General features: G+C 41.2%; 1 long non-coding RNA gene and 1 pseudogene across 2 annotated transcripts in view; one reads left to right on the top strand and one right to left on the bottom strand.

Annotated features, from left to right (window-relative positions):
• The window catches only part of LOC140597972 (uncharacterized), a 206,043-nt gene that overhangs the window by 84,276 nt on the left and 98,413 nt on the right, over positions 1–23,354 (bottom strand). The window lies entirely within an intron of this gene.
• Positions 16,476–16,742, top strand: LOC112928574 (large ribosomal subunit protein eL43-like; annotated as a pseudogene).

The following is a 23,354-nucleotide window of genomic DNA, read 5'->3' on the forward strand; positions in this document are numbered from 1 at the left end:
CAGATCATCTCTTTAACTATGCAGATATTGGTCTAGATCACTCCTACCATGACCACATAGAAGTATAGCCCTGTGGGGTTTATTGTTTTATGTGGGGTCTCCATTCAAACACTTCATTGGCCAGAAGCCAAGGTCTTTGCAGGCATGTAACAGGTATACCCCAAGTCTCTAGGGAACTAGAAATTATCAAACAACCTTAGATGGCCAGTTCATAATAAAAGGATCCCAGGATATCTAATCTGTCATATTGCTGGAAATGAAAGTAATCTTTTCACTTTCTCTAGCTTTCAAATGCAGGACTGTTGAATGTGTCTGAGTGAGACAAAATCATCTTCTTATACAGGAAAGTACAACTTGACATTTGGGATTTGAGCCCCAGTCTTTATTTAATGAAACTCCTTTTTCTTATAACCAAGAAACATCTATCTGAAGTTCAACAATTCCTACCATTTCATTTTGTTGTATGTTTCATATTACATTCAAGCAAAATTAAATGTATGGCCTTTAATTTTTAAATAGTAATTACAATATGATCCAAGTTAATGAACATATCTCTCTCTTTCTACACTTGTTTTTGTAGATATGCATACAGTGTGGAATTGAAGAATCTTCACTGAATATTATTACAGAGTAATTTCTGAGTGGTAGGGTATTAACTGACTTCTTAGGTACTTTTTCTGTATTGTTTGATTTCTCTTAATAATGAGTATGTATCTTTATTTAAAAACAAATGAAGTTATTAATCTTTTAAAAAACTCTCTTGACATACAGATGGCCAAGAGATAACCAAAAAGATGTTCAACATCACACTAATCATCAGAGAAATGCAAATCAAAACCACAATGAGGTACCCTTCACACCTACTAGAATGATGATCCTCAAAAAACCAAGAAATAACAAGCATTGGTGAAGATGTGGAGAAAAGGGAACTCTTATACACTGTTGATGGGAATGTAAATCCATGCAGCCACTATGGGAAACAGTATGGAAGTTCCTCAAAAAATTAAAAACACAATTACTAGATAATCCAGCAATTTCATTTCTGGGTATTTATCCAGAGAAAACTAAAACACTAATTCAAAAAGATATCCGTACCTCCCATGTTCGTTGCAGCACTATTTACAATAGCTAAGATACAGAGACAACTTAAATACCCATCAATGGATAAATGGATAAAGAAGATTTTAAAAACTGAATAATGAAGATATTGTGTGTATACACACACACACACAAACACACACTACGGAATACTATGTAGCTATAAGAAGGAACGAAATCTTGGCATTTGTAACTACATGGATGGACCTTGAAAGCATTATGCTAAGTAACATAAGTCAGACAGGGAAAGGCAAATATCGGATGATCTCATTTATATGTAGAATCTTAAAGAAAACCAAAAACACATGAAACGGAAAACAGATTGGTGGTTGGTAGAGCTGTAAGGGTGGAGGGTGAGTGAAATGGGTGAGGGGGCCAAAAGAAACAAACTTCCAGTTATAAAATAAATAAATCACGGGGAAGTACTATACAGCAATGGTGACAATAGTTAATAATATTATACTGCATATGTGAAAGTTGCTAAGAATAGATCTTGAAAGTCCTCATCACAGGAAAAAGCATTTTGACACTAACTTGGTGTTATATGTCAATTACACCTGCAAAAAAGTAAAAAAAAAAATCTGTCTCTAGTTTAAATGATAATTTGAACATATACATCAACTTTGACTCTGAAAACCTTACTAAAATTACAGTAAAGTTCTTTTCTCAGAAAAAGAAGAAGAAGAAGAAATAATAATAATAATAATAATAATAATAATAAACCTGCAAGAAGAGGAAGAGGATGACAACTGAGGGTAACAGCAAACTTTGGGGAGTTGGAAAGCAGGCAGATGAATGACTCATCGGACGCAAGACTGTGAAACCGGAAACTGAGAACCAACTTCATCTATGCCACACCCCTTTCAAAATCCTTCCATCTGAGCAAATCCCATCCACTCACCACAGGCATCCTTCCTCTGGTCATCATCAATATTTCAGCACACCTTCTTTTATTCTAAAATCCTGATTTTGTGATCCAGATAATTAATAATAATAATAATAATCAGCAACAACAACCCACCACCAATTGAGCACTTACAAAGTGCCCCAGTATAATACCAAGTCTTTATAAAATGGACAGACTTTGGCATTTAGTGGTTCTCAAATTGTTTCTTATTGTTCGGTATAATTTCCCCAATTTGGGGCCAATTTCTTTAGAGGCAAATTTCTATTTTATCCAGCTCTAAAATTTTTCACAGCACCAGACTCCAAATAGGTAACCAATAAGTCCCTAAATTGGATCCATTCATAGACTACACACCTACGGATGTTCGTTAGAGCCACTTAGCCAATGTCCAGCTGGCCATCGGAAATCAAAGGAGCTAAGTGCCTCTGTTGCCATTTTCGCTCTTGCCACCCCCACATCTGCCAGTTGTCCTGAAGGACAGCAGGTGGTATATCAGAGGCCCATCTATCTATCTACTGCAGGGTGACCTGCCTAGTTTAACACTTAGCAATCAGACTTCTAAATAGCAATAAGCCCCATGCTGAGTAGGCAACAGATGAAAAAAAAAAAAGATGCCTTTTATGGCACTTCATTATAATGGCTTTATTGCCAAAAGCCATATTAGCAGAAGATGGAAGATTCAATTTATAGAATTTCCTGAATGTCTGTCTGTTCAACAACAGCCTGTTTATGCCCGAGAAGAGATCGGTTCCTGTGGAAAATGTATCTGAAGGACAACCCACAATGCTACTTGCTCTGCCAAGTGAAAGAACGCACATTCTTTTCTTTTTCAAGCCAAAAGGGGGCAAAACTAACCAAATGAATTAGTGCAGCTTGCTCTAAACTTCGGAGTCAAATTGGAACACTGAGAATTAGAGCCACCCCACTCACTATGATGATCTAAACGTCACTTAAGACAATTCAGAGAAATGCCAGAAAAACTTCCTTCTTTGCTTTGACAACAAAAGCAGATGGAAAACTGCTAAAATGGCTCAAGTATGTGGCACTTTTATAACATTTATGTGGCTCTTGAAAAAAATCAGCTTTAATTGACTTTTTGCTTCCCATGTCCTAGTTCTGTCAAAACCTCTTCTGGGTTTTTTAGGGATTTAAATCAGAGAACACACCATTCTGAATATCCATTTAATTACTAAGATTCAGAAACAATATACTCCTTCTCGAGCCCCTGCCAAAAAGGCAAAGGAAGGACGGGTAACAGAAGGAAAAATTATAAATAAAACCTATCTCTAAGATGGCACTGAAAAAGCAAACAAACAGGAATTACATTGGCAATAAATTTTATCAGGTGGCCTTGGCACAGCCTCCAGCTCCCCATGTGACCTGGACAATTCCATTAAATCTCTTTGTTTCATATCATCTCCATATGAAGAACAAGGAAGTTAATATACTTCTACCTCGAATACCAAATATTGGAGATAAAGGAGGCCTTGACACAGATCTCATTTACCTGCCTGGGTCTATACATGAGGTCTCATGAAAGACATGTTGTGAAAATAAATGCAACGGGGGCAGTTCTCTAATTCATGTAGGTGTAAGTAATGGGTTTAAAAACAAAGAAACGAAAAATCTTTCATCTTCTCAATGGACAAATTTGACCTTGGGTTAACATTCTAGTTCTATCCCCCTGGAAACCAGATCGAGATGGAACGTCAGCTTGTCCCCAGGCTCTCGCCAGGTGGGGGAAGGGAGGAGAAGAGAATAGGTCCCCAGAGTGGGTAAATAATGGGTCTAAATGTCTAGACCTAAGAAAATCCCCAAGATAGGGGCTTAACAGAATAAAATCATCATACAGACTTTTTAAAATATGGGTATACCTTAAAATCATTTGTGGAATTTAAGAAATAAAACAAATTAGCAAAGGAGGAGAGAGAGAGAGAAAGACAAACCAAGAAACAGACTCTTAAGTATAGAGAACAAACTGATGGTGACCAGAGTGGGGGTGAACCAGGTGATGGGGATTACGGTGGAGGTGAACCAGGTGATGGGGATTAAGGAGCACACCTGTCACGATGAGCACCAGGTGATGTGTGGAAGTGCCGAGTCACTATACTGTACACTTGAAACTAAGATAATACTATATGTTAACTAACTGGAATTAAAATTAAAAGTTAAAAAAAAATCAAAGCATGAAGACACTGTAGTCACTTTCTCATCATTTTTTCTCTTTTTTAAATCTTTTTATTATTAAATAACTATATTTTGTAAAAGGACAAAAACAAACACCTTGTTACCACCACCAAGGTCAAAATATATCAATTTACCAGCGAACCCAGAAATCCTTCCCTGTGCCTTGTCCCAGCGTCAATACCCTCCTGGTCCCCTAGAGGATCCAACATCCTGGCTTTCTGTAGTAATCACCTTTTGCCGTCCTTTCTTTTTTGGCGATTTTCTCACCAAGTATGCACCTTGTCTTGCCCTTGTTAAAAAAAAAAAAAAAAAAAAGTAATATGTCCTTTAGATCTCTCTCAACTTTATAGGTCCTTCTCCAACTCTTTCTTTTCACAACAATGTATCTGTTGAAAAACTAGGAGCATTTGACCTGCAGGGTCCTCACAGTCTATTTTGCTGATATTCTTGGTGTAATGCAGTATGTCCCTCTGTATTTCTTGCAAATTGGCAGCTGTATCTAGACTCAGGTTCAATCTCTCCAGTAATACCATAGGTGGCACGGAGGTCTTTCACTAGGAGACACATAAGGTATAATCTCTCTCTTGGTGATGTGAACAGCTGTCAATGCACAATGCCTAAATCCATTAAAATGGTGATATTCCAATCCTGTCATTTTTTTTTAATTTAAAAAAGATTTATTTATGAGAGAGAGAGAGAGAGAGAAAGAGAGCACATGAGTGGAGGGAGGGGCAGAGGGAGAGACTCTTCAGGTCGACTTCCCACTGGGAGCAGAGCTGAATGCAGGGCTCCATCCCACAACCCATGAGATCATGGCGTGAACCGTACACATACACACACACATATATATAATATTTTTTGAAAACAAAATAGCTTATGAGTTCATGCTGGAACTCCTTATTTAAACTCAAGTCTACTATTTTTTTTAACATAATTTCTTCTATTTACACCCATGTCTCCTGTCTTCTATACTGGGAATACTGGTTCTCTAAAACACAATCCTTTAACATCCGCTTCGACCAGGGTAGTGGTCCTACAATGCAGTCTGTCTGTCTTGCCACTTAGTCCAATATAATGAAAGTGTTGTCTCCCCCTGACTCTAAGTCCTGAAGACCCGCAGCCAGGCCCGAGCTGTCTCTGCACCCCCAGGACGTGGCACAGAGAATCCCTCGATGCATGTTAGTCAAACTGCAACGTAGTTTAATCCCTCCAGTTTTAGAAGTTTCTGGAGCATGGTTATCTTTGGGCAACGGCCTAGTTGAGGTGTCAATCCCAGGCCTGGGTGACGGGGTCCTCGGCTCGCTTCACCATTGCACTACATCAATGCAGGGTTTGGGGCCTGGGGTCAGGCAGGCTCATGCCAGGCTCTGCATGTCAATTGACAAGTGCTGGCATCTCGTGGGTGCTTTGTGGGTGCTAGGCATCACTCTGCGTCTTGTACACAGGTGAGAAAATTGAGGAAGTGAAACTTTCTCATGGTCCCACAGTTAGGAAGCGGTGGTTTCATTCCCAGCCTGTAAAGTATCCTTGGCCGTTTCTGCTCTGAGGGCTGAAAGACATACTTGCCAAAGCACCCTGTGCTTCTCTTTGATAACCATCTTGGTTCTTCCTTCAACTTTCTAGGATTTCTCAAACTTCCATTTCCACAACAGACCCTGTCTTCTTTCTGAGAAATCAGAGCCATAAAATCGTAACTATGGTTCTTTTTTTTTTTTTTTTAATGATTTTATTTATTCATGAGAGACACAGAGAGAGAGGCAGAGAGAGAAGCAGCAGGCTCCCTGAGGGAGCCCAATGTAGGACTCGATCTCAGGACCTCGGGGTCACACCCTGGGCCCAAGGCAGATGCTCAACCACTGAGCCACCCAGGTGCCCCAATAACTATGGTTCTTGCTAACTGGGTCATGTGTCATTCCTCCTGTCCCCTCAAGGATGGTTCCTCTCAGGCGGGTACAGGAGCTGAGCTTTTCTTGGGTGCTAACAGCTGCTTCCGAGCACTGACACTGTGCAAGACACTCTGTGCTCCAGGACCTTGGAAAGAAGCCCTAAACCCATGAACACACAAATACCACAAGACCAGCAGAGTTCAGAGATGGGGGAGGGCACTGTGGAATGTTCTGGATAACATTCAAACAGACGGAAAAGAGAGGAGACAGCATTCAGGCAGGAAGTCCAACTTCACAAAAGCCACAGAAATGGGAACACAACTGTTGTCCTTCTGATTTGAAGCTTGGTGACTCCTTCAGGGGAGGGGAGAGGAACTGCTGGCCGAGACCACCACTAACACTTGGGAGAAAACTTGACAGTAGTTTAGATCAGGGTTGGCAAACTCAGGCTGTTTTTGTGAATGTGGTTTTGTTGGACAGCCACGCGCATTTACAGTAGCCCATGGTTGCTTTTCCCCCACAAGTGCTGAGCTGAATGGTGTGTCTGAAACCAGATGGCCCACAAAACCTAAACTATTTACTGTCCTGCTCTTTAAAGCACAAGTTTGCAGACCCCTCGTCCACCTGCCACAGGAAAAGCTAGCAAAGCCAACTGAACAGCACTGCAGGTGTACTATACTCAAAAACACATAAAATTTTACAGAAATCCGAGACACCCAAGTTCACCGCATTCTCATAAAAGACTATCAAAGAGGCGTCTGGGTGGCTCAGTCATTTAAGCATCTGCCTTCGACTCAGGTCATGATCTCCAGGTCCTGGGATCGAGCCCCATGTTGGGCCCCATGCTCAGCACAGAGTCTGCTTCTCCCTCTCCCTCTGGCCTCCCTCTGCTCATGCTTTCTCTCTCTCTCTCTCTCTCTCTTTCTCTCTCAAATAAATAAATAAAATCTTTTTTTTTAAAAAAAAGGTTATCTAAGAAGATAATCCGCAAAACCTGATATTACAGATTCAAATATGACAGCTCCCCACAGGTTTCAAAAGATCCTAGAGCACACGCTAATCTGAACAAACCCATAGTTGTGGGTCTGAGGTGCCCAACGGATCTGGCATAACCAAATTCTCTCATTCATTCATCACAATAAATATAAAAATTCAGAGGTCACCTGTATGCTATTTACTAAGCGTCTGTTGAATAAAAGAAAATAGGGGCACCTGGCAGGCTTGGTTGATAGAACATGGGACTCTTAGGCAGCCCAGGTGGCTCAGCGGTTTAGTGCCTGCCTTTAGCTCAGGACCTGATCCTGGAGTCCCGAGATTGAGTCCCGCGTTGGGCCCTCTGCCTGTGTCTCTCATGAATAAATAAATAGTCTTTAAAAAAAAAAAAAAAAAAAAGAACATGCGACTCTTGATCTCAGGGTTGTGAGTTGGAGCCCCATGCTGGGTTTGGAGCCCACTTCAAATAAAATAATTGATAAATAAAGGAAACATACATGATCCATAGATGTGAAGTAATTCTAAAAATCCAGTTTAAAAACACGTTTTATAGAGATAACAATTAAATCAAAATGCACTAAAATCAAGTTCATCTTACCCAAAGTGTCACTGAACAAAACAAGTCCCCCACCTCCTGAAATGATGATTAAAGGAGAACGTGGGTGTCCGTGTGCGCTTAGGCATTTATAAGAGTGGGGGAAGGCATGGTGGGCATGAGTATGAAGACATAGTGGAAAAAGCCCTGCCCTAAGAAGACCCAGCCTTAGTCAGAACTCCGCCAGGGACGAGCCGTGTGACCAAGCGCAGGGCACAGAAGCACCCTGGGCACTCAGCTTCTCCACTAAAGGAATCCCGCCAGGTGCTCTCTCTGTAGGGCTCCCCCCACTTTGAGACTCAGGAAAATGAACAATCTTAGAATATATTTCAGAGCAAGGGAAAATGGATTAATTGAATGAACATAAACAAAGGAAATCCTTCCACAGCCTTCTGGTATTTTCTGGCAACAGGATTTAAACAGACTCTCTATACTTGAAAGAATAAAATGACTTCACGTCTGACCTAATATTATCTAGACTTCCAAGAACCTTAATGTGGCAGGACCCTCCCGGATCAGAAAGAGAACTGTAGAGAGAGAGCAAGGAATAAACACAGAGGTCCCCGGAGAAGAGTAACATGGTTAAGAAACAGCCTGTGGCCTCAAGCAGCTGTATGCTCATCCGCTAACGGTGCTCGCTTTCAAGAGTATGGCACGAAGCAAGGAAACTGCACGCCTACATTCCCTCCTCAGTGCTCATCAGCAGCAGTAATGAAGGCTGCCCTCCAGGGAAAATTAGAATGAGGTTTGGGAAATGGCACCAAGCACATAATAAAAGAATAGGAAACACGTTATAGGAAAGCTCGATGTTACCAAAGGAGCAAAGATAATAAAAGGAGGATGAGAGACTAGACTGTTTCTTCCATAACTGTCTCCTAACCGAGGAAAACACTCAGGATGCACAGATTCCAAAGACTAATATAAACTAGAAGCCAGGGGCCGGGCGGTGTGGTGTAAGGAGGGCAATGGACCCAGGGGCATTTGGAAATAGAAAGCTGGGGAGCAAGTGTATAAGGGCTTAGGAAGTCAGAGCCAGGGATTGCCAGATAGAAGGGTCTGGAGCTCAGAGATTTGGATAGGAATGCTGCTGGGTAAGTGGTCTGCATCTAAGTGGGAGTGTGATGTCACCAGGAGGGGGTCCAGGTGCGGGGCAGGGGCGTGCTGGGGCAGCCATGGGAAGGAGTGCACAGAGGAGGTAAATGCTGCTGAGAACCAATACAGAGAGGCCAGAATTAATGACAGGGATCGTCTGCGGCCAGAGCAAGAGCTGATCCAGTGCCAGACAGGCCTGGCTGGGCAGAGAGGGGAGGAAGCAAAGAGGACATGGAACAATGTATAGGGGGACAAACTCCTTCCAGAATGTGATTGTGAAAAAGAAAGAGTAGGCTTCTTTAAAAATCTAGACAGGCCCAGGAGCTGGTTAAACAATAAAGGAAGGATTCAGCTAAAGGAAAAAGTAAAATATACAAAAAAAAAAAAAAAAAAAAAGGAAGGAAGGAAGGAAGGAAGGAAAGAAAGAAAGAAAGAAAGAAAGAAAGAAAGAAGAAAAGAAAAGGGAAAAAAGAAAAAGGTAGAAAAGACAAGACAAGACTGGATGTCTGGGGGCTTAGTGGTTGAGCATCTGCCTTCTGCTCAGCGTGTGATCCTGGGGTCCTGGGATCGAGTCCCACATCACACTCGCCACAGGAAACCTGCTTCTCCCTCTGCCTGTGTCTCTGCCTCTCTGTGTCTTTCATAAATAAATTTTTGAAATCTTAAAAAAAAAAAAAAAGGATGGTTTGTGGCAGTATTTTTCCAGTGGTGAAGATCCACCAGTGTGCTGATACTTGAATTTATTGTCCAGTATTTTGAAAATTAAATGGACTGGATAGAATAAAACAGAACAAAATAGAAAACATCAGAGAATGTCCCGAAACCCATGAGGTAAGTGTATGCACGTGTGTGCATGAGCAGGCTGGAAATCAAGGTCAACTGTGTGTGTCTGAGTCAAAAAGCATGGAAGCCACTGGTGTAGAGGACAAGGATGGCGGGGTGGGTGGCATCCAGGCGGCGGAGTGTCATGGAGAGAGCAGCAGCCCCTCTGTTGTGCAGAGAACAAAGGAGGGGAGGACGGAGTGTTCCCCTAAGTGAGGAATCAGAGATCTGACCTGCTTCCGTGTCCCCATCTCCTTGGCTCCCTCCCTCGTGGAGCCCCCCACCTTGGTTTGGCCATGAGGCCAGAAGTGAGGAAGGAGATAGAACACAGAGGGGAGAGTCAAATGCCAGCTCTTTCTGTCTCCAAGCAATTTCTGGGTGGGAGGATGGGAAGTTGGGTGGGTGGAGGGGGGACTGGAAGACGAAGAAAGAGCAGAACAAGGCATGGCCTTGTCAAGGTCCTGGTCAAGGACCAACTGTGTTGAGGCAGCTTAACAGGAAGGACAGGTGAGGCCCCCAGAATGCAAGGAGTAAGGAGGTCAGCAGGCCCCCACAGTGATGAGGCCCAGGTGCCGTGGCTGAGGAGGGGAAAGGGAGGCCAGAGGACCACGGGGTCAAGGTGCTGGTACGGGGAACTCCAGGTTGCCTGCAGGGCTCAGTGGAGAGAGGGGCTGCGACCGCATGCCCCTGGACGATAGCATCACTGCCCCTTGCTGCGTCCAAGGGGACGGCCCCCCAGGAGTACGGAGGCAGGGGCCCATCTGGGGCTCTGACCCGCTCTTGGACAGCTTTTCACATCATGTTCCTGTTTTTAGACAGTTGGATTTTTGTCATATAAGATGGGATGCTGTTGGGTTTCTCCCCTGTCGGTTTAGGACACAGCTTTCTTCTGTCTGCTACATTACCTCTCACCCACGTGCCTTCCAGCTCCCCCAGTGTTGCGTCCTCTTGATTGTTTCGTTTGTTGTTGGTTGGTGTTTGTTGATTTGTTTTGGTTCTAGAGAATTTTTCTCTTAAAAAAAAAATCATTTTACTGGGACACCTGGGTGACTCAGTGGTTGAGCATCTGCCTTTGGCTCAGGGCATGATCCCCGGGTCCTGGGATCAAATCCCATATGGGGCTCCCTGCAGGGAGCCTGCTTCTCCCTCTGCCTTTGTCTCTGCCTCTCACCGGGTGTCTCATGAATAAATAAATAAAATCTAAAAAAACAAAAAGGAAAAATCATTTTACTGTTGTTTTGGTAGGATTTCAGGACAAGTAGATGCACATCTTGAATCCACTATCCTTTCCCGTGATTGAATTTTTAGAATTATAAATAATAATTAATAATAATATATTTATTTCTACACACAGAAACATGTGCTGCCCCACAGTGTGTGAACAGGATGGCCCAGCCTCTGCCCCAGGGTAGGCTGATGGAGTTGGCCAGGAGGTGTCCAGTCATGCAGGCAATTTGCCCAGAGCCAAGCACATCCTCCTGGCCAGTTCCCCTATCAAGGTCTGTATCTCTCAAAGAAAGTTATCACCCCACTGGGATGAAAATTGCCAAACTGTTCTATGAACATCGTGGCAGGTAAAATCCTCACCCATTAAATAAAACATTTGGAAACATCCTTTCCCTGTGATGCACGGATAAGGGAGCCAAATAAAGGATTTAAGAAGAAAATATATTTTCTTTGTGATTACACAAAATACTCTCTAGTGAATCCTCCCTAAAGCTCCGATGGCCATGAGACACAAACGAAAAGAGTAGTTTCAGATGTCGGACCACACCACTCAGAAACCAGAAGTGTAATAAGAGCTAATCACAGAGTTCAGGGACTTCAGAGGTGGAAGGCAGCTAGCTAGCCCTGTGGATTCAAAATCCATATATTGAAATCCTAATTCCTGAGGTGATGGTGTTAGGATATGGGGCCTTTGGGAGGAATTAGGTCAAAGAGACCCCAGAGAAATCCCTGTCTTTTACACCACATGAGGACACAGTGAGAGGATGCCATCTATGAAGTGGGACGCAGGCCCTCACGAGGCACCGTTGGCATTGATCTTGGACTTCCTTGCCTCCAGAACTGAGAAATAAATGCTTCCTGCGTAAGCCACCCAGTCCCTGGTGTTTTTGTTAGCTGTTCTGGTGCTTTCTAGATCACACTTTATTTTTTTATCCTGTCATTTACTCATTAAGATAATGAGTAAATAAAAATCTATCAAGAGATATTGAAATCTTTCAATAAAAATCTATCAATGTCCACAATGCCTTAATAAGGATAGCAACATTAACTGAGCACCTACTATCTGCCTAGCACTGTTACTGCTAGGCAAAGGTGGACCCAGCCTCTGAAATGAAGGAGACCTGATAACTAGAATATGAAGGACTCCAATAGATGTTAAGGTCTCCCAAGAAAATAGGGAATGGCATGTCTCGTCCCTGGGCATATGCACTGAATTTTGAATCCATTACACTTCTCACACATGGCAATGTGGATTCCGTTCCTGCAACCCACCCAAATTGTGCAGCTAAGATCATCAGTGAGCTCCATGTCTGCTAAAGCCAACAGATGCTCAGCTCTATTTAGCTTCCATGACCCCACAATCTCCTGCTTTTCTGTCTGCTACTTTGACCACATCCAAAAGTCATCTTTGATTCTTCTCTCATCTCTTTGATTTTTTTCTCCCCGCCAAACATGTAATCTATCAACAAGTTCTATCAATTCTATTGTCAAAGAATTGTACGTCCACCGGCTTCTCCTCTGTACCTCTGCTAACACGGTGGCATACATCACCATTTATCTGTTACCTGGATTAGTCAAACAGTCTCTTCTCTTGTCTCTCTGCTTCCATACCAGCCTCTGACAATCCAGTCTCCACAAAGCAGTCAAAGTGATCTTTAAAAACAACTCACAAATCTAATTATGGCATTCCCTTTAGTAAAACCTGTCAATGGCTTCATGTTCTTGCAGGATAAAACTCCAAGATCATAATGTCTGATGTTTATTCCTCTCACTGACTCTTCTCAGCCACCCACGCCTTTACTGCCTGTGTCCCAGCCTCACTGGCTTCCTTGACTCCTTGCTCACGCTCCTTCCCATCCTGGGCCTTGGCACTCTGCTCATTCTGCTACGAGAGCTCTTCTCCCAGCCTTGTGCACAGCTTCTCATCCTTTATGTTACAATCCAACTGGCACTTCTTTAATGAAGTGCTCCCTGAGTCCCCAGTTTAAATTCAAATTTCCTTTTTTTATTATTATTATTCATTTGAGAGAGACAGAGATAGAGCACAATCAGGGGGACAGGCAAAGGGAGAGGGAGAAGCAGACTCCTCACTGAGCAGGGAGCCCCACATAGGACTCGATCCCAGGATCTGGAGATCATGACCTGAGCCTAAAGCAGATGCCCAACCATCCAAGCCACATAGGCTTTCCTTTAATATTCTGTCTAAATCCCAGTGTTTTCTTTTCATGACTATTTGTTTAATATGAGCTGCCACCACTAGATTCGAAGACAGATCTAAGAGGTCCTGGCACATAACTGTTTTATACCCAAACTAACTATCTCCTTGCTTCACAGAGTCAAATTCAGCAAATGTTTGCTGGATGAATGACCCAAATAGTCTAAGGGTCTAAAAAAGGAAAATTTAAAGAGTGATAATAGTTGACTTTAAGCCTATTCAACAAATGTGGTAACAAGTATTCTCCATATTCACAGAGAAAATAAGTTTATAATACATCATTCTCAATCCACCTTAGGTACAATGGTTGATTTGTACCTGAAAGTAGGGTTGATTTTGGAAAGTGCAGGTTCTTAGGAAGGTGTGTGTCATTATTCTCTTGAGAATCACTGAAGTATAAAATGCCACCTTCCCTAGATGACTAATCTAAACTTCCATGCTTGCCTTGAAGCTGTATTCTAGAAACCCTGTCCACTTCTTCTTTCTCTACTCTCTACTGTTCTATCTCCTTGCTCTTATTCATAATAAAATTCTTAGAGTTATCTATTCTCACTGCCTTCCAGTTTTCTTCTCCCACGCTTTTCATTTTATTTGTACACAATCTCAACTTAAAATAGGAAGAACTTATTTTCCTTAAACCATTGTTAAGGAGCTGCCAATATGATGCTTCATTACACTGGAATACTTTAGGGCACATCACCTGCAAATAAGCACATTCCCATAGAAACCATAGCAAAAACATCAAAATAAGGAAATTCACACTTCCTACCTCACTGGAAGTACCTAAGACATGACCTAAGTCACTAAAACTCTGACGTGTGTAGTACATTCCTGAATGAAAGGCTACCCAAAATGTCACTGCCATGACATACCTGCCACAGATGCAAATGAAGAAATTAGAGCCACCTACTATGGGAGTGAAATTAATAATGTTATAGTTATGCATTATAAAACAATCACCTTCACCAGAGACCAAAGTTAAAATAATAATAAATAAACAAAAAATAAAATAATAATAAACACTAATCAGGTTCTTAGTTTTAATTAATTTTTTAACATGATTATCATCATTTAGAAACCTCCACACATGGGTGCTAATTCATAAATTAAAATTTTTTTCATAAATTAAAATTAAAAAGAAAAGGGCTTTCTGTTTAAAGTATCTTTCTAATTGTTTAACAAAATGAACACTCAAAATATTTCATCTTTAAAATCTCTGCCAAAAAATAAAAATAAATTAAATTAAATCCCTGCTAAGGCTGCAATAGGGTTTCAACTCAACTTAACTGAACAACACTGAGAATTAGGGCAAAAGGGCTTGTTAAATGAACTAAGACAGAGGCTGAAATACAAACATCTTTGTGAAGTGTTCATATTCTATCAGCCAAACTAAACCGTAGCAAATCATCACATGTCTAAAAAATGTAGAGAAAACTGTGAGCTGCTCATTTGATATCGATTTGACCTTCTGTTCCTTTAATGACCTGATCTAAAATGACCTGGCAGGTTCAGCATCACCGCCGGCTCAGTGTCAGCAAAGGGACCCACTCTGTCCATCACTGACACGATGCAAACTCTCAGCTGCCATTCACCAGCAGGGGGCACTGCACTGGGGTCTTTCTGTAGGCAAAACTGCTCAAAAGCTGAAGACTAAAAACCGTGTTTTTCAGGAGGCTGATAAATATGTGTTGCCATCCCAGACAAATACATTGCCACACAATCGATTGGGCATCTCCACAAGCATTTCAGTAGCAATATCCACATAGGGTGTCCTGAGGCCCAGAGTCTATCTTAGAATGACAAATAAAATGGCATTGTAGGCAATTCTTAAACAACAAGTCTTTCCAGAATCCTTTCATTGAGCAGGAATATTATAAAAGGCAGTGTACCAAACTCCTTCTCATTAAGATTGCTACAGTTCATAGGTTATTGGGCCTAAATTATTTTCTAAGCAGGTTCAGCTATAAGCCAGGAAAGGGCCCTAATATGTAAGAAAATGGTCCCACTATCGGTATTTAACATAAATTCAACCAAATTAACCTGGGTTATATGTCACATTTATTATTACTAAAATAGAATTATTAGGCTTAGGGAAACTGGTAAGTATTGAAATAGAAACATTACTATATGTTTTGTATTAGCAAAAGTGTTCTCCAAGAGTAATTTCTAAACCTTAAAATTTATAAACAGAAACTTTAAAAACTACCTCAAATAGCCTGTCGTGATCTACTGATACCTTTTCATAAATGTGAGGGCCTGCGCAGAAAACTAGTTTTAAGTGATAACTTCTGCAAAACACTCTGTGCAGAAATTAAATAGAATGAAATCTTTTCCCCAAACACAAACTTATAAATGGGAAAAGCACTTTGTAATTTGTTTTATTTGGTACCTTCTCAGGAAAAAAAAAAAAATGTGTTAACATGCTCTCCAAATGTGCATATATTTTATTTATAAATTATTCATAATATTGTACTGATATCGCATGTATATTATAAAAAATAAAAATAAAAATTGGTAAAAGGTAGCATAAAAAGAATAAAAATATAGGCTCTAAGATTTTTCTCCCATATCCCAAATGATCACCATTTCTTGGACTTTCCCTGGCATATATATTCCTTACTCTAATCTTGGGGGAAATGGCCCATAAGTTAGGTATTTTCTGATCTATGAAAGACAAAATAAGAATTTTTACCTCATTTAAAATTAAAAAAAAAAAAAGAATGGCTAACCCATAAAGCAGCATTTCATCAATTATTTCCTATCTATTGAATCACTCTCATCAACACATTTTTCCCGATCTCAAAAAGCTTTTGACTTTACCCTCTGGTTAATTCCCTATTTTTCTTTCCCTTTACAGTGAAACGCCTCATTAAGACTTGTGTTGGACACACTCGAAGGTGACCTCCCCAATAATCCCACCATCTGGTATCACACTCTTGAACAGTCCCTCCCTGTGAAGGTGAGCAGACATGTGATTTGCTTCTAATCAACATTATATGATAAAAGGTGATGGGATATTACTCCATGATTCCATTTTATGAAGTAAGGCTCCATCTTGCTATCAAACTCACCTAACAGACTGTCTCTCCCTAGCTGACAGTGAAGGAATAAGCAGCCATGATGGGAGACCCATAGGGCTTTCTTGCCCTTTCAAGAAGCTGAAGGCAGCCTCAAGGGCCTGAGGGCAGTCGACAGCCTGCAGGAAGCTGGAATCCTCAGTCCTACAACCACAAGGAAATGAGTTCTGCCAACAACCTGAGTGAACTCAGAAGCAGATTGTTCCTTGGATGAGCTTCCAGGTAAGAACACAGTCCAGCCAATTCCCTGATTGCAACCCTGTGAGACCCAGCTAATCTGTGCCCAGATTCTTATGAGAGAACAAGCGTGTTTTCTTTCAAGTCACTAAATTTGTGGTAGTTTGGTTCTCTGGGCTCAGACGCAGTTTGCAGCAACATGGCTAAATGCATCAAGAATGTTGGCATCATTGGTAAATAGGGGACCCGTTACGGTGCCTCCCTCAGGAAAATGGTGAGGAAGATTGAAATAAGCCAGCACGCCAAGGATACTTGCTCCTTCTGGGGCAAAATTGAGATGAAAACATGGCATTGTGGTTCCTGCATGAAAACAGTAGCAGGTGGTGCCTGGGCCTGTGACACCACTACTGCCTTCACACTCAAGTTGGCCATCAGAAGGAGACTGAAGGAATTGAAAGACCAGTAGAAGCCCCACCATTTAAGACATTGCGGGCCTATAATAAATAGGTTAATTTATGCAACAAAAAGATAATAATAATGAAAAATAAATCTGTGGTAATGTGTTATACAGTTGTGTGCAGGGGTCCCTAAGACCACCTCCAGTTCCAATAATTTTCTAGAAGGACTCATGTAATTTAGCAAAGCCATTATAATCAAGGAACTCCCAATATTTGCCTGGCTGTATTTCAGAACAGCTATGAACCAGTGGCTCTTTGTCCCTCTCCTTCCCCCTTCTTTTAGCTTATTACAGCAAAAGGATACAGATTAAAATCGGCAGCAGAAAAAGATGCGTAAAGCAGAGTGCAAGACACACCAGGCGTAGGCTTCCAGTTGTCCTCTCCAGTGGAGTCCTGTGGACAGCACTTAATTCTCCAGCCATGGTATGTGACAGCTCATACAGAGTATTACCTAGGCTTGGTACCCAAGCTTTTTATAGGAAGTTCGTTCCATAGGCCCAGCTGACTCCCTGCATGACTGACATTCAATATCCAGCCTTCCCAGACAGCAGGCACATCCCATGTAGCCCCCACCATAAACCATAGTGTTAGCATAAACTATCTGGTATGGCCTAAAGCTTTAGGTAAACACTCTTAACAGGTAGGCTACTCAAAGGGAGTAGAAGTTACTTCCCAGGAGCCAGGCAAGGACCAGACTTTTCTTTGGAACGTGCAAGGTTTAGACAACCTAGATCTGCTGAGTTAATCCTTTATTCCACAGCAGCGATAGATAACTAATAAAGGTTTTGTTATCTGGAACTAGGATGCTACTGTAACGAATAGCAAAAACACAGTGGTACAGCGGGCAGAGGCTAAAAGAATTTTGACAAGTATCATAGAGAAAGCTCAAACTGCTTTCAACAGACTGCTGGGAGAAATTTGGACTTGCAGGGTACCGCCAGTCAAAGCTCAGAAGGAAATGAGGAACATGTAATTGGAAAAGGAAGGAAGGGGATCCTTGTTATATAGTGGCAGAGAGCTTAGTTACATGGTCTCCCACAGTTAAATGAAAAACTGAACTGGTAAATAATGAACTTGGTTATCCAGACCAGGAAATTTCCAAGCAAAGTACTAAAGGCCCTGCCTGGGTTTTTTTGTTTTGTTTGGTTTGGTTTGGTTTGGTTTGGTTTCTTGCTGCTTATAGGAAAATGTGAGAGGAAAGAGATAAGAGAAAAATTGTTAGATAAAAAGGAACCAGAACTAGATGATTTTTTAAATTCTTAGCCTTCCCAAATAGCAAATACTACTTAAATGGCCTCCAAGCACTGTGGGGAAAGCATGCCCTATAGAAACAGCTGGGGATGTGACTGTGCAACCTTTTCCTTAAATCTCAGAAAGAGCAAAAGAGTCAAGAGTATTCAATCACACAAAGGGCCCTTTCAAGAGATTAAGGGTGGGCCTCTCAGATCCTCTCAATCAAACCACAGACAGAGCCTGTAGGAGCTTAGGAAATTGTCTCCCAACCCTCTTGGCAGAAGCCCCAGGTAGAGAAGAGCTCATCTCAAAAAAGATCTGTGCATGTGCGGCTTTGTTAGAGTGGAGCAAATCTAAGTAAAATCCATGCAAGGCCCAAAAGTTTGTTGAGAAAATTATTTCAGCAGAAACTAAGAGAACAGACCAAAAGGGACAGAGAGCACAAAATGAAAGGAAGCTCTAGGACCACCAAAATTCTGTTGGCAGGAGGCAGGCTGATAAAACTCAGGTGCAAGTACATGCGACCCTTCGTGAAAGGGTTCAGATTCCAGAGATCAGAGCTCCAAAACATGAAGGAAAAATTGTTCCTCTACTCACACTTCTGATACCAAACGTATGAGGTTTTTCCACACTGAGGACCAATTCTCCAACTCTCTGGACACTAACTGGATGTTCTACAATTCAATTCAATTCTGATACTACCTTCCTGGAGTTAGTATCAGAGCCCATAAGTTAAGGGCTCAGTCCTACAAAACTGATCCACTTCAGATGCCAATTGCAAGTCCTTGGCCTGTGTTTCTTTTTTCTTTTCTTTTCTTTTTTCTTTTCTTTTCTTTTCTTTTCTTTCTTTCTTTCTTTCTTTAATATTTTATTTATTTATTCATGAGAGACGCAGAGAGAGAGAGAGAGGCAAAAAGAGAGAGAGAGAAGCAGGCTCCATGCAGCGAGCCCAACACGGGACTCGATCCCAGGAATCCGGGATCACACCCTGAGCCAAAGGCAGAGGCTCAACCACTGAGCCACACAGGCATCCCATGGGCCTTCCAACTGACTTAGCTGCAGATCAGGGGTTCCCACAACCCCCTCCTTAGGCTTGATAATTTGCTGTAACAGCTCACAGAACTCAGAGAAACACTTGACTTGCATTTACTGGTTTATTATAATAAGGACAATATAAAGGATACAAATATAAAGAAAACAGCCAAAGAGGTACATAAGGTGAGATCTGTATGGTTCCCAAGGATAGGAACTTCAGTCCCCATAGACTTTGGGCTATGCCACCTTCCTGACATGTGGATTTCCGCACCAACGCAGAAGTTTTCTGAACCCCACTGTTTAGGGTTTTTATAGAGGCTCCACTATGTACGTATGTATGTAACTGATGAAATCACTGGCCGTTGGCAATAAACTTAACCTCCAGCCCTCCCTCCCTTCCCAGAGGTCAGGAAATGGGACAAAAAGTTCCAACCTTCTAATTATGCCTTGAGACTTCTCAGGAACAACCCTTACTCTGAAGCTATCTAGAAAAGGACCCCAGCCCCCAGTCATCTCATTAGCATCTCATGCCTTGAGTCAACAATCAGAAAAACCTAAAGCTCTCAGTTCTACATCCTCAAGAAAAGACACTCATCATTCCAGAGATTCTAAAGGCCTTAGAAGTTCATGTGTCGCGAACCAAATATTAGAACGAAAGATATTCCTAGCACCCTTATCATTCAGGAAATAACAAGGTGTTAGGGGCTCTGTGCCAGAAACCAGGGGGCAGAGACAAAACACATATTTCTTATGACATCACAACCACAGATAATTATCCCCAGGCCTTGAATCCTAATCAAGGAACTCCCAACATTTGCCTGGCTGTATTTCAGAATAGCTATGAACCAGTGGCTCTTTGTCCCTCTCCTTCCCCTTCTTTTTGAATGGGAATGCCTGTGGTTCTTATCCTATACCTATTCTGCTGTTGTTTGTTGGGAGGGGGAAGAGGGATGGACAGGCCTAAAAATTGTCTTATTAGTTTCACAGATTGACAGACTAAGCCAACAGCCAGGAGCATCATCTCTACCTGGACCCAATATAGATGATGATGGCATTCTTTGACTTCCAGTAGATACTACATTGGGATGAGTCTCTTAGAGAGCTTAGGAAGGAGTGAATGTATTTTTGCACATGGAAGGGATTAGATTGAGATGGACAGATGCTAAACTACCTTCCCAAATCCCCTCCCCTTGGTAGTAACACCTTTGTTTAATCCCCCCTCCTTGAGTATGGGCAAGACCTCTGACTTGCTTTTAACCAACAGAATAGGACGAGGGTGATGGGATGTTACTCCCATTGTCATGTTACATTATATAAAACTCCATCTTGCTAGCAGGCACACTATGGGAACTTTCTCCTTTGTTGGATGTGAGGAAACAAAAGGCCATGTTAGAAAATTCTAAGTGGCAAGAAACTGCAGCTAGCCTCTGTGAGCTGAGGATGCCTTGAGTCAACAATCAGAAAAAAGCTAAAGCTCTCAGTTCTACATCCCCAAGAAGCTAGATGTTGCCAAACACCACAAATGGGAAGTGGATTTTTCCCCAGTGGAACCTCCAGATGACAACCCCAGTCCTGGCCAACACCTTAATTGCAGCCTTGTGAGACCTGAAGCAGAGGGCTCAGCTAAGCCATGTCAGTACTCCTTGCCCAAAGAAACTGGAGATAATAAATGTGTGTTGTTTCAAGCCACTAAGTTTGGGGTAATATTGTTATGCAGGATTAGCAAACCAATACAATTTGTTTCTAATCACAATCTACGATTTATCCCTTGTTATTTTCTATTAAATTCCACTTTGCCTCAGAGAACACACGTCATTTGATTTTAATTCTTTTAACTTAATTAAGATTATTTTATGACACAAGGTATCATATTGGTCAATATCCCATAGTGCTTAGAAAGCATGTGTATTTTTGTTGTTGTTGTTGGTAGATGGAGTGTTCTATACACGTCAATTAGATTCAGGTGGTTGATGGTATTGATCAATTCTTCTACAACCTTGTAGAGTTTCTATTTGTTATATAAATTATTGAGAGAGAAATGTTGAAGTCTCCAACTATAACTGTGGATTTCTCCTTTCAGTTCAATAAGGTTTTTGCTTCATGTATTTCCAAGTTTTTTCCTTTTTTTTTTTTTTAAGATTTCATTTATTTATTTGACAGAGACAGAGAGAGAGAGAACATGTATAAGCAGGGGGAGCGGAAGAGGGAGAGCAGGCTTCCCTCTAAGCAGGGAGCCTGATGCAGGGCTCGATCCCTGGACCCTGGGATCATGATCTGAGCTGAAAAGAGACACTTAAGTGACTGAGCCACCCAGGCACCCTCATGTATTTCCAAGTTCTGTTATTAGGTGCATACGCAGTTAGAATGGCTGTGTCTTCGTGGTGAATCATGTAATGTTCCTCGTTATCCCTAGTAATTTACCTTCCTCTGAAGACAATTTGATATTAATATATATAGCCACTCCAGTCTTTTGATTAGTATTTGCATAGTCTATCTTTTTCTAGTATTTTATTTTTTAATTTACCTACACTATTATATTTAGAGTGAGTTCTTGTAGAAAGCAGATAGTTGGCTCCTCTGATTTAGCCCAATTTGACAGTCTCATACTTTCAGTTAGTGTGTACAGATGGGTTACATTTATTTTTTTTTAAGATTTTATTTATTTATTCATGAGACAGAGAGAGAGACACGGGAGGTGGGGGGCAGAGACACAGGCAGAGGGAAAAACAGGCTCCATGCAGGAAGCCCAACATGGGACTCGATCCCGGGTCTCCAGGATCACACCCTGGGCTGAAGGTGGCGCTAAACCGCTGAGCCACCCAGGCTGCCTGATGGATCACATTTAATATAATTCTTGATATGTTTGGATTTAGGTCTATGCCATTGTCTTTTAAATCAGGAGAAAAAACTGAGTCATAAATAAAAATTACATTTATACTACCTTTTATATTCACCTATTTATCTTAACTGGAGACTTTTATTTTAGCAGGTGGATTTAAGTTACTGTCTAGTGTCCTTTCATGTCAGCCTAAAGGATTTCCTTCAGTATTTCTTCCAGGGCATGTCTGCTAGTGACAAATTCTCTGTTTTTGTTTATCTGGCAATGTCTCAGTTTCTGCTTTATCTTTGGTAGATAGCTTTGCTGCATATAGAATTCTTGGATGACCATCTTTTTCTTTCGGCTCTTTGAATATAACATCTCACTACCTTCTGGCTTCCATGATTTCTGATGAGAAATTAACTTGTTAAGGATCTCTTGTACATGATGCGACACTTCTCTTCCTGCTTTGAAGATCTCTTTGAAAGATGTCTTTGGATTGCAATTTGATTGCAATGTGTCTTTGATTATAATGTGTCTAGGTGTGAATTTCTTTGAGTTTATCTTATATGAGATTTGTTGAGCTCCTCAATGTGTAGATTAATGTTTTCCATCAAATTTGGGAAGTTTTATGCCATTATTTCTTTAGATATTATTTCTGTCCTATATATATATATATATGTATATGTATATACATATATATATACACACACATATGTATATATATTGTATATATGTATGTATATATATGTGTGTGTGTGTGTGTCTTCTCTTCCTCTAGGATTCCATTATGCATATGCTTTCTGGTGCTCCACAGGTCTCTGAGGCTCTGTTTATATTTATTCTTCCTCTTTTCTTTCTGTTCACCAGACTACATAATCTCAATTGACCTCTTTAAGTTCACTGAGCCTTCTGCTTCCTCATATGCACTGTTGATCCTGTCTAGAGAATTTTTCTTTCTTTCTTTCTTTTTTAAAATTTTATTTATTTGACAGAGAGAGAGAGACAGCACTCTAGGGAGCACACCAGCAGGGGGAGCAGCAGAGGAAGAGGGAGAAGGCAGCTCTCCATGGAGGAGGGAACTCAATGTGAACCTCAATCTTAGGATGCTGGGATCACAAACTGAGCCAAAGGCAAAGGCAGACGCTTAACCAACTGACCCACCCAGGCACCTCAAATTTTTTATTTTAGGTAGTGTGCTTTTCTATTCTAGAATTGCTATTTTGCACTTTTTAAATAATTTCTGACCCTTTGTTGCTAATCTCTATTTTGAGATAATTTTGATACTTTCCTTTAGTTCTTGGACATAGTCTTCCTTTCATTCTTTGAACTCTTTAAAATAATTGACTTAAAATCTTTGTATACTAAATCCAAAATCTGAGGTTCCTCTAGACACTTTCTATTGGCTACTATATTTTTCCTATGAAGGGGCATACATTCTTATTTCTTTGAAGTTTCATAATTGTTTTTAGTTGGAAACTGAACATTTTGAATAATATAGTATGACAACTCTGAACATCAGATTCTACTCTCC

The sequence above is a fragment of the Vulpes vulpes genome, chromosome 1 (assembly GCF_048418805.1).
Source record: "Vulpes vulpes isolate BD-2025 chromosome 1, VulVul3, whole genome shotgun sequence".
Lineage (NCBI taxonomy): Eukaryota > Metazoa > Chordata > Mammalia > Carnivora > Canidae > Vulpes > Vulpes vulpes.